General features: G+C 42.0%; 1 pseudogene; it reads left to right on the plus strand.

Annotated features, from left to right (window-relative positions):
- Positions 1-231: 231 nt before the first annotated feature.
- Positions 232-14,087, plus strand: LOC142435909 (inositol oxygenase pseudogene; annotated as a pseudogene).
- The last annotated feature ends 379 nt before the right edge of the window (positions 14,088-14,466 follow it).

Below are 14,466 nucleotides of genomic sequence, written 5' to 3' on the forward strand. Positions count from 1 at the left end.
AGGCCTGGTGACTTACTTTTGAAAAAGCAATCTCTGAAAACACTATGAGGCACGGTTCTTCTCCGGAAAACACGGGCCACCATAAATTAAAAACAACCAATTATCAAATGTTATCTAAATACTCTTGAAACTTAGAATATGAAGACAACTGCCTCTCACAAGCAAAAGATGTCCTGTGAGATTGTCACTAGAACAACCAGGGGCAGCGAGATGAAGGGCCAGCTCTCCACCATGACTTTCAATGTCTCTCCATATATCTGGGCAACAGCTGCCAAGAACAATGGTGGGGAAATTTCTATTTCAGAGAGGCAATTGGTGAAACCTCACTTAGCAACAAACTCTGCATGGAAAACTCCAAAATACTGTGTGAGTCCCTGAGCTCATTCTGATCCATCTGCTCCAAAAGGTATCCTGGACTATGAATGATAAGTCATCTGCTCAAAGCTCAGGGAGAGCCCAGCCCTCCACAACCTTCGTCCCAGAACCCTTACTCCCTGGAAGGTTTGGAGTCAATGCTGACTCCTAGAGATCCTATAGGAAAGGGGAGAATTTCTCTTGTGGAGTTTCAAGATTATGCACTGTACTAGATTCGGAAGTCCAGTTTTTCTCCCATCCTGCCACCTGTGTCAGAAATAGTTAGGAAACCTTCTAGTCATACTACTCACCTTTTCAATTCACAGTTGTAGAGGCTGGCAAGGCTCAGATTTCAGTCTGGACCCTTCTCTTGACTCAAGTAGGTCGAATGCACAATGAAATAAGAAGGGAAGGTCAGATGGTAGGCTCCTTCCTCATGGCTGTGCAGATTGATGAATCCAAGCTATATATGAAATATGTCAAGATGCTCTCTCACATCTGGAGATCCACACGTCTAGGAAGTCCCCAGAACTGGACAAAAGCTGCAGATAGAATGTACTTGAATTTATACGGGGAAAACCACACCCAACAGGATAACACCTCCCACTACTTGGCTGCTGACAGCAAATCTCTTCATGGAAGTGATGGCATTATATCGAACACTGTCACCTAAGCTCATTCGTAATTCCTAAACTTCTGAGAATCCTGGCCCAGCCAAGTCAGCATAAAACCGCAGCCATTAAACATTATCCACTGTGCCACCAACCCAAGTGATTTCAATAATAGAAAAGTGTGAAAGGGAAGGAGGAACGAGCAAAACCCTTCCAGAAATAGCTTCATCTAACTGGATCTCTTATACGCCATATGGTTTTGACATTTTGAAAAGTCAACTCTGGCTCTGGCCCTTAGCACAAATTCACTACCATGATGCCTATTGCTACTCAGAGCAGCTTTATAGAAAATAGGGGAAGTTCCCCTTTGACTTAACAAGCAGACTCAGACTCACTGCTTTCCATTCAGTTCTCAGGCCACACAACCTCATAGGAGGAATGACGCCTGTGGGATTCTGAGACTGTAATTCTTTACAGGCTCAGATAGCATTGTCTTTCACCCTTGGGACAGCAGACTGTTGGGAACTGTAGACCTCGGGGTACACAGCCCACCTGTTAACCACTCTGCCATGAGGGCTACTGTTGGTCTTATGATATTGTAAATCATTCCAGGAGTATATGACCCCATATCTGCCCTGGGTATTGGCTGGTAAATTCAAAGCACTGACCTTGGGATTAATAACCCAATACCTAATCAACTCTGCCTTGACTGTGTATTAAAAGCCCAATACCTAATGAAAAGAGCTCCATCTCTCTATAGTACAGTAACCATTACTGCATCCCAAACCAGATGTGTTTAGATTATTGATCTCTGGAGAAGATTCCAGCACATTTCCTTAGTTATTAAGTGTGTTTATGAAGGAAGCATCATTAACTGGTTTTTTTTCATTCAAAATTAACTTTCTTATAGATTAGGTGGGTAGAATTTCATATCTTTTGTTACATATCCCATCAGTCATAGGATAAGGCTCTCTTATTCTGTTGTGTCTGGGCAAGGTCCTTGTCTGCTTGCAATGTCTGTGGGCTTAATCTGCCCTAGACAGCACCATAGATGTATGCTTCAGCATTACCTTGAATCTGGGAGGTTCACTGCATAGAGACTGCTAGTCCACAGAGCTCTGATCCAGGTCTCCTTTCTTGCTGTAATCAGATCAGAGATGAAATGTTCTGGTGCCACACCTCAGGAAAATCCCCTGACATCTAGGTCAGAAAAGATTATGAAGGGATAAAGGATTTGCTATCATAGCCTGAATCCCTTTACCACGGAATATGATCATACATGATCCCATCCCAACTGATCTATTCTCTGAGGCCACATTATACCAGAAATGTAAAATAAACTAAAACCCAGTAATATGGTGTCCATTCTCCCTCACAGCCAACCTATGAACAGATTAGAACTGTTCCCTAGAACTAGTGCTGTCAATCATATGCTCCCAAACTTAGTGGCCCTTTTGCATGCCCCCTAGCAGGAAAATGGAAAAAATTACCCACATCCTTGCTGACTATTGAAACGTTTTTACTATAGCCCATAATCCAGAATAAAGTATTACAAAAAAATCTCACTGCCCCTTGTCGGAGCATACTAATGGTGACTATTTAGGACAGGGTAGAACTGCCCTTGAGTTTCTAATTCCTTATGGGAACCACATATTTCTCCCATAAAATACACGTGCACCATTCCATTTCCCCTCAAGGGGCAGTATCAGGTACTTCAGTAAACACTGCACTATGCCGTTATAGGAGCAGACTTCTTATCTTTCTCAATTAGAGACCTACTCAATTTGAAGCTGTCAACTCTGGATTAATAGACAAACTCTGCCCACTACTCGACCAGACTTCAAAATTGACACAATTACAAAACTTTCACACCACTGAGAATTATGATCCCAGCAAGTTGATACAGTTAATGTATCTCTGTAAATCAGTAAGATATTAAAACACACCGAGGACCCGGAAAAGGTACTGAGATGTGAAAGAGATAGAGGGTGAAAATGCATCCGAATCTGTTTGCCCTGTTTATATTGAATAGAGCAATAAATCCATATCTTCAAAATCCAATATAGAACACACTCAATTCACGTAAAAACAGACTTGCATATCTAATGTTACTTATGCTCATTATTCAAGAAATAAATACAACATATATAATGCTTTCACATGCAAAAATGTCTATTCTTCCAATTTTGGTGGGTAGAAAGATAAAGTTTTACATGACTGGCTGTAAGGGATGGCATTATCTGTTTGCTGTCCCTGAGGCTAGGTCCTTGTCTCTATTTCACATTTAGAGTCTTAGTTTTCATCTTCCAGGTCCCTAAAGAAATGTGTCAAGTCCAAGATATTTCCAGAGAATCTGAGACATCTCAGAGAAACCATCTGGCCCAAATAATGAGAATGCCGTTTGAGGTTGAGCAGATTTCAGCTGAAATCCACCATCACTTCTAGGACATACCCAATTTTTCAGATATACACATCAGTGGGAGGTTAGGAAACAATAAATTTCAGCTACCTACAACACAGGAGCAGTGTGGTTTAGAACAAACTCTGGATGGCCTTGGGAAGAATGGGCATTACAGAACACTCCATTGCACCCAAGAGGAACCTGTCCGTGGATCAAGAGGCTGCTGTGCAAACAGAACAAGGGAATACGGAATGGTTTAAAATCAGGAAAGTATGTTACAAGAATTTTTAAAAATAACTTTATTGGCAGTTCTTACAGCTTAAAGATAATCCATACATACATCCATCGTGTCAAGCCCATTTGTGCATATGTTGCCATCTTCATTTTCAAAATATTTTCTTTCTATTGGAACCCTTGGTATCAGCTTCTCATTTCTCCTTTCCCCACCCTCCTTCCCTCATGAAACCTTGATTATTTATAAATTATTACTTTTTGCATGACTTGCACCAACCGCTGTCTCCCTTCACCCACTTTTCTGTTGGTCCTCCTCCTGGGAGAGGTTTACATGTAGATCACTGTGATCGCTTTCCCCTTTCTACTCCCACCTTCCCCTTCCCCTCCTGGTATACCTACCATCATTATGGGTCCTAAGGGGTTATCTGCCCTGGATCCGTGTGTTTCCAGCTCTTATCTGTATCGTGTACATGCTCTTGTTTAGCTGCATTTGTAAGCTAGAATTGGGGTCATGATAATGGGGAGGAGGAGAAGAAGCACTGAATAACTAGAGGAAAGTAGTATGTTTCATTGGTGCTATATTTCACCCTGACTGGCTCATCTCTTACTAGTGACCCTTCTGTGAGGGGGTGTCAAATTGTCTACAGATGGCCTTGGGTTTCACAGTGATATGGTTTTTTGTTCTGGGTCTTTGATGCCTGATAGTTGATCCCATTGACACAACATGATCACACAGGCTGGTGTGCTTCTTCCATGTGGTCTTTATTCCTTCTCAGCTAAATTGACGCTTTTTAAATTTTCAAGCCTTCCTGACCCTAGATGCTATATCTTTTGATATCTGGGCAGCATCAGCTTTCTTCATCACATTTTTTAATGTGCCCATTTTGCCTTCAGTGATTGAGTCAGGAAGGTGAGCACCAAAGAATGGCAAGTTATTAGAACAAACTATTTTTGCATTGAGGGAGTACTTGAATAGATCTATTTACTGATCATTATATATAAATACATACCTCTATTTAGACCTCTCTACGTGTCCTTTACCTCCTAGTTCTTTTCCCTATTTCCTTTTACTTTCCTCTTGTCCCACTATCATTTTCAACCTTCATTTGGTTTTCAGTAATTCCTCGTGGATACATTGCACTTGATCAAACGCCATCAGGCCTCCTGCGCCTTCCTCACCATCAAGTTTACATCACTTGTTGCTCTCCTATCCTGCTTTTGTTGGCTCCCCCCTTTCTTTCCCCTGCCTCCCCATCTCCTGTGTCCCTTCCGGAACCATCAGTCCTGTTATTTTCTCCTCAGGATTGTTTACCCCGCCTACCTTATCTATATAGACATGCAAGAACAATATTAAGCACAAAAAGAAAACAACAAAACAAACCAACAGCAAAAAAGAAAAGTCTATAAATAGTTCCCGGTTTGTTTGTTGACTATTATGAGTGTTTGCCAGTCGAGTCTCATGGGATGTTACACCCTGGCTCCAAAGTCCATTTTTGGGATTCCTCAGGGACTTCATTGCTTTACTCCCCTTGTTGCTCTGTCAAACACCCTTAGTGTTTCTGCCCGGTGTGGTGGGGTCAGATTGGAGACAATTCTCACACCGTGTCTTCGGTGTTATGCCCTGTAGCGCTATGGGTCACTGATGGAAATCATGTCTCGTGCTGAGGCCAGCCCTATGGTCCTCTCTGTGCATTGGCTGCTCCCAGCAGGAATATCATCCTTGGGCTTGGTGGACCAGGGGTATGTTCTACTCTCTCTTTCACTCATAGTTTGCTCCCATGTGCTCTGTTCAGAAGTGCCCCTCTCCCAGAGCTGTAGCTTCAGTGTTGTCCTTTGTAGTCCATTTTCCTTCAGTGCTCTCCATCAGTCACCCTGGGAACCATCAGACTGATGATTCTTCAGGCAGGGAGGCTGGACATGTAGCTGGGATTGGGGCTTCCCCTGAAGACCTCTCTATTGGACTGCTGCATCATGCCAGTATGTTGAATTCATGTCTTGGCACACCAGGTTGAGGTCTGGTCCCTCTCTCTCACTCCTGTGGAGATTTAAACAATACCCTCCCCTTGGATGTATTAGTGCCCTGTTCCCCTACTACCCATGCCTCCCCCCACTTTTCTTGCTTTTCCCCCCCTTTTTCATTGACTGTCATATGTATCCCTGGATTGGGTCTGGCCCCTGCCATACTAACCTGGACTTCACCCCAGGAATGTATTCATATAGTAACTTTCCCCCTATATGTCTTTTGCCTTTTAAGCTTACTTAAGTGGACTTATGGTTTACTTCTCCTTTTGCCCTTTGCTTATTTCACTTCACATAATTTCCTCCAATTTTTCCCATGCGGCAATGTGCTTCATGCATTCATCACTGCTTTTCAGGCATGTGTAGTACTCCAGTGTATGCATGTACCACAGTTTTTGAATCCATTCATCTGTTGATGGAAATTTGGGTTGTTTCCAACTTCGTGCGATTGTGAACTACGCCATGATGAGCATTGGGGCACAGATATCTGACTGTGGTTCATTTATTGCCTCTTCTGAGGATATGCCAAATAGGGGAATTGCTAGGTCCTATGGTAGCTTGATTTCCATCTCTTTTACACTTCACCAAATCTAATTCCATAATGGCTGTACATACATACAAGTCCACCAGCAGTGGACCAATGTTCACATCTCACCACAGCCACTCCAACACTTGTTACTCTCTGATTTTGTGAATTGATAGAATTCTGGCTATCTTTGAGGGTGTTAGGTGGTATCTCACAGTTGTTCTAATTGGTATTTCTCTGATGGCTAATGATCAGGAACATTTTCTCATATTTACTGGGTATTCAGATTTCTGCCCTTGTGAAATTTCTGTTCAGGTCCTTTGCCCATCTCCTCAGTGGGTAATTAGGTGGTTTTTTTTTTTAAGCAAGCAGAGTATTATAAATTTTAATAAGGCGTTTATCTGATGTGTCATTACTAAAGATATTTTCCCAGTCTGTCAGCACTCTCATTACTCTCTTGCTGAATTCATTCGATGTACACAGGCATTTTATCTTCGGTATACCCCTCTTGCCAATTAGTGACTCAACTGTATTTGTGTCCTTACCTATATCTGATAGCCTAGATATTCCCTGCACCAAAGTTCTCAGGTTGGTCGCAATTCCCTCATTGATTGTCCTAATAGTTTGGGGTTTTACCACAAGGTCTGTGATCCACCTTGAGTTTAATCTTGTGCGCGGAGTGAGATAAGGGTCTTGCTTCATCTTTCTGCAGGTAGATATCCATTCTTTCCAGCACCACTTGTTGAAGAGGGCATCTGCTTCCCATTTGATATCTTTTGGTCCTTGTCAAAGATCAGTTGTCTGTATGCTGATGATTTTATTTCTCGGGTTTTAGTTCTTTTCCAATGTGTGTTAGGGTCTCGTCCAGCGAGACCCTCACGCGGTGACCTGGAGAGGCAACGAACCTGGATGGCAAAAAGACACAGAGACGTGGGGCAAGACAAGTGCTGATCAAGCCCGTTTATTTTGCCAAAACTCTGGGTATATATTCACAACAGAGAAGGAAGTGGGAGGCACATATTCCAATGAAGGACACTGTGTAACAACCGCACACTGTACAACAACTAATCAGCCACATGTTCCCAATAAGGTACAAAGGGTGTGCAACAGTTCTCAAAGACGTCCGTGGCGACGTCCGCATGCAAATCAAGGCTTACTGGGTGAACTTATCACGATGTTCCTAATATGGTATATCTGCAGTTCAATGGGTGCTCAGTACTTTGACTAATGGCAACAAGGTCAGTTATCGCAATTTCTCATGCTACTGAGCACGTAGTTTGGAATGTGGGGGCGAAGTTGGGCAGGAAACAAAGCCTTGCTGTTAGAAAGTGGCCAAGTTTCTCCTACGTGTCTGAGGCCAGAGTCTTAATGGCTATCGGCTCCCAACAAATGTGATAGGATTTTATCCTCTCCCCATACTTATTAAATGTATATTCTGACAAAGTAATCTGAGATGCTGGAATTTTTTGAAGGAAAACGTGGCATCAGGTTTGGGAAAAAATCATATTAACAACCTTCCATATGCAAGTGACAAAACCTTGCTTGATTGAAGATTGGCTTGAAACATTTGCTGATAAAGGTCAAATACTGCAGCCTTCAGCATGGACTACAACTCATTATAAAGAAGACCAAACTCCTCATAAGTGGACTAATAAGTAATATAATGAGAAATCAATAATATATTGGTATTGTCAATAATTTCATCTGGCTGGCATGCACAATAAGTGCTCATGGAAGTGAGACATACTAGTGTTAGCCACTGATATGCCATCTTTTGACTGCTGGATGACCTGCTCCGTTCCCCTCTCATCTGGGAAAGTCCCACTAGAGAATAATTTTGGAATGCACTCATGTTCTCCGGATCAGAACATTGTAATTAATAATATTTTTGCTTTTAATGTTGTAACCAGTAGATTCCTATTTTTATGTTATTAAACAGAATGTTATAATCAGTGCTATACTGTGTAATGCTCACTAGCTTTAAAGAATAATAACATTAATATTGCTTTCTGCTTCTGTCCATGCTTGCATAAGTCCTAGACAAATGATAAATGAGTTTTTGCCTTTATAGATGGACTGAAATGTCTACTCGGGACTCCAATCAAAGAATCGCTTTTAAATTCTAGCAGTCCGGTTATAACCGAATAAAGACTCTTTTAAATTATCGTAACATTATAGTGGCTGTCATTCATTTCAAACCACAACAGAAGCAAAAGTCAAGAAATCAAGTGAACCATTGGATTGGATGAATCTGCGGCATAAGACTTCTTGAAAGTGTTGAATAAAAGGATGTTACCTTGAGGATCATAAGGTACACCTGCCAGAGATTTGTTATTTTCTGTTTCTTGTTTACCCCCTCAAACTCTTTTATTAGGACATAATCCAGACACATCATTCAATAGTTGTCATATCATGTGACTATCACAATCAGCTTCAAGCATTTTCTTCCTTCTTTTATTTGATATCAACTCCCCACTAGCTCCCACATTCCATGTTGTGCCTTCCAGGACCCCTAATGTAGTTATAGTTTCTACAGAGTCACCCACCCTGGGTTCTATATAGCAAAACTACATAGAAAAATATATAAAAGAGTCAAGATGGCTGCTAACTATAACAACAACAAGGACAAACTGCAATTCAAAAAGCAAAAACAGAAAGTATAGAAAAACAAGATTAAGATCAAAGAGTACTGAAAGGGAGAGCAAATAATGTTTTTAATTATTCAAGTCAGAGTTTTTATTTCAATCTACTATTATCATCTCTGATTGATAGCCAGGTTATTCCTATACCTTAATTATGGTCAGACAGAAATCACAGAGACTTATTGCATGTATAAATCCTGCAAATGTGTTTTGGTCTTTGACTGTCATCCATGGCCTTCTTAAAATCAGTGTTTAAAAACTTGTTAGGGCGTGGTCAAGGGTAATGCAACCAAGAGGAATTACTGAAACCCAAATGAAGACTGAGCATGATAGTCGGACAAGAGGAAAGTCAAAGGAAATAGAGGAAAGAGCTAGGAGGCAAAGGGCATTTATAGAGGTCTAAATAAAGGCATGTAAATATTTATATATACATTTATATATGATAATGGGGAAATACATCTCTGTGCATATATGTATAGGTTTAGTATTAAGGTGGCAGATGGACATTGGGTCTCCACTCAAATACTCCCTCAATGCAAGAATATTTTGTTCTATTAAACTAACATTCAATGATCCTCACCCTTTCGACACAATCACTGAACACAAAGCGGGTGAATAAGTGAATGTGATGAAGAAAGCTGATGGTGCACAGCTATCAAAAGATACAGCGGCTGGGGTCTTAAAGGCTTGAAGGTAAATAAGCAGCCATCTAGCTCAGAAGCAACAAAGCCCACATAGAAGAAGCACACCAGTCTGCGTGATCATGAGGTGCCGAATGGATCAGTTATCAGGCATCAAAGAATAAAAAATCATATCATTCTGTGCTCACCTCCATGATGTGATCACTGAAGACAAATGGGTGCATAAGCATATGTGGTAAAGAAAACTGATGGTGCCTGGCGATCAAAAGATATAGTGTCTGGGGTCATAAAGCTTGAAGGTAAACAAGCAGCCATCTAGCTCAGAAGCAACAAAGCCCACATAGAAGAAGCACACCAACCTGTGCGATCATGAGGTGTTGAAGGGGTCAGTTATCAGGCATCATCAGAACAAAAAAATCATATCACTGTGAATGCCGGGGGGAGGGGAGGAGTGCAGACTGGAGACCCAAAGCCCATTTGTAGGCCACTGGACAACCCCTTACATTGTCTCAGGGAGGAGATGAACCAGACAGGATGTCGTGCAGCAACAATGGAGCATAGTTCCTAAATGATCCCCAGACCCCCAAACACTCTATCATGATCCCAATTCTACCTTACATATCTGGCTAGAACAGAGGGTGTACACTGTTACAAATAGGAACTGGAAACACAGGGAATCCAGGGTAGATTATTCCCTTCAGGACCAGTGGTGTGAGTGGTGATACTGAGAGGGTGGAGGCAGGGTGGGTTGGGAAGGGGGAACCAATTATAAGGATCTACATATAACCTCCTCCTATGGGGACGGACAACAGAAACATGCGTGAAGAGAGACGTTGGACCGTGCAAAATATGACAAAATAGTGATTTCTAAATTATCAAGGGGTCATGAGGGAGTGGTGAGGGAGGGGATAAATGAGGGACTGATGCCAGGGGCTTAGGTGAAGAGTTAATATTTTGAGAATACTGAGGGCAATGAATGTAAAAATGTGCTTTACACAATTGATGCACGTGTGGGTTTTGATAAGAGTTGTATGAGCCCCTAATAAAATGATTTTAAAAAGAGGCACAGACAATGGTTATTAGGGAAAAAATTGAGCTCTGATACCATTCTCTGCTGCAGAATTGGATGTTACTATTGACAATCCTTGGATCACATATGTTGATGTTATTCTTCCATGTGGGCTTAGTTGATGGTACACTTAGATCACTGCTTTTTTGAAAACAAGACTTAAGATTCGAGACACTATTGTTTCTGATAGATACCATCTAATTTCTTCACCACACTTTGCTGTAGCAACTACATCTTCTGTATTTCCTTCAAAAGGGAATTTTGTAAGAATTAACTGTTCTTAGAATGTAGCTTGGGTTAATTATGAGCTCCACATCCATCCCTTACTCTGTTTATTCTATTCACCTCTGGTTCACCTTAGAGACATCTTGTTATTTTATGGCAGATAACTTTATCAATCATCTCTTTGAAGCATAAGGTAATTTTGTTTATAGTGTCATTGATTCAGCCCAGGATAATATATTTAAAACACAATTAAGAAAAGGTAATTGAATAAATGTACAGCCTTAGTATTTTCAATTGCCTGTGAAAAGTGAATGTGAAAGTTGAACATTCTTCAATGCATACAAAGGAAGACTGAAGAAGAATCAACGTATTAGAATATAGTAAAGGCAAAAGAACATTAAAAGTACCATGGACTGCCAAAAGTTAAAACAAATGTGCCATTGAAGAAACATGGCTACAGTGCTCCTTAAAGGCAAAGATGGCGATATTTTGCTTATGTACTTTGCACATGTTATCAGGAGAGACCAGTCCCTAAAGAAAGACATCACATTGGGGAAATTAGGGCAAGTGAATGATAAAGAAATCTCCTCAATGAGATGGACTGATGCAGGAGCTGCAAAAAATGGGCTCAAACATGAGAACATTGTCAGAATGGCAAAGGACTGAGTCATGTCCCTTTTTGTTAGACACAGGTGTGCTATGAGCTAGAACTGACTCAGTGACACCTATGAAGAATCAACTACATTTGTGACAAATTATTGGTTTACCACATAAGCTCTTCCCTGTTGGACCATTATATAAGTGTCAGAGTATATTCATAATCTATAGCAGAAATTAAACACTCGTCTTTGTGTTCTTTAATGACTTACATCTACCACACGGGACTAAGAAGACCTCTCTAGTACTTCCAATGCTCTAACTTTTAAAGGGAGGTGAGTTTTATCTTTCTCTGCTAGAGAGACCACATATTCAAACCTAGCAGTTGATTGGTGGGGCTTGATGAGGTCATCCACTCCTGGAAAGATGGCCAGTCCAAAGAGGGACTTAGAAGTCCTAAGTGGGACTTCTACTCTTTTTCATAAGTTTGAAGAGGCACAGAGGGTATAAGCTTGAACTATGGAAAATGAGCTACACAGATAAATATCCACAATGACTGAACCAGATTTCATATATGAGCATCTGGGTGATAAAGTCATTTCTTAACCAATTGCTTAATTCACTCTCACCCTCCAACACATTCCTCACAATTTTTTATATTCTTTGAATCACAGTAAGGTGTGATGACTGAAACTTTGTGTATCATGGCTGAGTCAGGATTCTAAGGCATTGGTTCATGATGATGGAATCCGCCTGGTTGATAAGAGTTCATAGAATGTCATCTCTTTCATGATGAGACCTACTGTGAGCAGCCAATGAGGAGAAAGATAGCTTCCTTGTGGGTGTGGTCTTATCATTTAAAAGGATTCTCTGAATGGTCTTTAGCTTTGTTCTGGACCTGGACACTTCATCTGACCTGAAGGTTTGGGGACTTGAGACAAAATCCTGTAATTGTGTTTCTGGAAGTTGTCGGTCTCAATTTGCTTGAGAAAGAAGTCTGCCATCTTACCTCCCATCTTGCATTCATCAGCCACTGGATATACTTGATCTAGGATAAGAGTCAGGACAGGAATCTGAGCCTTGTCAGCCTCTGCAACTGTGAGCTGAAATATGCAGTAACATGAAAACTGTCTACATTAGTGGGTCTCACCCTGTGGATTGCCACCCCTTTGGGGGTAAAACGACACATTCACAGGGGTCGCCTGATTCATAACAGTAGTAAAATTATAGTTATAAAGTAGCAATGGAAATAATTGTATGGTTGGGGGAACTGTATTAAATGGTCATGGTATTAAGAAGATTGAGAACCACTGCTCTAAATGGTCCCGAGAAGCTAAGTTTGGAGGGGCCAAGAAGTTGAAGGCCTGGGTCCTTAAACTTGGCTCTCCTTGAGGCCATTGTGAATTGAGGTCACTCTATTTTGCATTATGAACATATGGATATAGTTGCTCTACTCAATATAAACAGAGTAACCAGATTAGGGAGTCCTGTTTACCCTCAATCTCTTTAACACCTCAATACCTATTCAGGGACTTGGTGTGTCTTACATCTTCTCTTTGTGTAATTCTTCATTATGTGTATCAACTTGCTGGGGTCGAGGTTATCTGTAGTGTGGCAGGCATGTAAGGATGTCAGTGTTGGAGCTGTGCTCCAGTGTGGACTTATTCCTCCATTTATCATGAGCTGGAGGCTTCAAAACCACCAGCTTCTGCGATTCAGAGAGATAACAGTCGGCTCCCCTAGAGACATACAGCAGTGTTTCCCAAGGTACATGATACTGCCCACTGAAGCAAAATGGAAATGTCCATTCAGTGTAAAAGTGATACCAATGTTTTTTAGAGGGGAGAAAGATGGGGCTTACTACTCCCATTAAGTATTGCAGTCTTGGATGATTACATAAGACTGGCTAGGTCTGTTGTGGGATACACTGTTTCTCTCTGGCTCCATACTCTTGAAGAGTTCCCGGAACCCACAATGGTTGGCCAGCTGAAGATGGAGCCTAGAATGGGCAAGGGGAAAGCCATCTTCTGAAACTACACTTGTGGCCAGCTCCTGGACCTCGTCTTTGCCAGCTATAGACTCATGCACACACAGCAGGTGGTGGACTTCATCAGAGGGAAGCACGCCCACTTCGGAACCTGCTCCTCCAAGGAGATGACAGTCCTGGAGGCCATAGACCTGCTGGACCAGCTGGTGGATGAGTCGGATCCGGATGTGGATGTCCCTACCTCCTTCCATGCCTTCCAGACTGTGGAGGGCATCCGGAGGGCACATCCCCACAAGGACTGGTTGTACCTGGTGGGGATGCTGCATAATCTGGGGAAGTTGCTGCCCCTGGCCAAGGAGCCCCAGTGGGCCGTAGTTAGAAACACCTATCCTGTGGGCTGCTGGCCCCAGGCCTCTGTGGTCTTCTGCGACTCAACTTTCCAGGACAATCCAGGCCTCAGGGATCCTCTATACAGCTCTGAGCTTGGGATGTACCAGCCTCACTGCAGCCTGGGGAATGTCCTCATGTACTGGGGCCATGATGAGTATATGTACCAAGTGATGAAGTTCAACAAATTTCCTCTAGTTCCACTCCTTCTATGTGTGGCACACCGGTGGTGACTACCGGCAGTTGTGTAGCCCTGAACATGCCGCCCCGGGTTCAGGAGTTCAACAAGTTTGAACTCTACATCAAATGTCCAGACCTGCCTGATGTGGACATACTGCACCCCTATTACCAGGGGCTCATTGGCAAGTACTTCCCCAGAGTCCTCAGTTGGTGACCATCCTGCATGCCCAAGACAACCTTGTGATCATGGAGACAGGCCTGGCCCACCCCACTTCCTTGATAGACCCCACCCACCTGACTGTGCTCAGGTTTGCATCAATAAAGACCTTAAAGTGTCAAAAAAAAGTACAATCTTGGAAACCCATAAGGGCAGTATACTCTGTCCTACATGGTTGCCATTCATCAGCATTGACAGTGACAATAAGCTATTTTTATACATCATTGGGGACTATAGGCTTTATTACAAAAGTTTTCAATTACCAGCAAGGGTGTAAGTTTTCTGTTTTTCTAAGAAGGGGCCTCAAACTAGGGACAAGAAGTGAAGAAACCAATGATATATAACCTTGAGTGACTTCGAGAGCAGTTAAAATTTA

The sequence above is a fragment of the Tenrec ecaudatus genome (genome assembly GCF_050624435.1).
Source record: "Tenrec ecaudatus isolate mTenEca1 chromosome 9 unlocalized genomic scaffold, mTenEca1.hap1 SUPER_9_unloc_3, whole genome shotgun sequence".
NCBI lineage: Eukaryota > Metazoa > Chordata > Mammalia > Afrosoricida > Tenrecidae > Tenrec > Tenrec ecaudatus.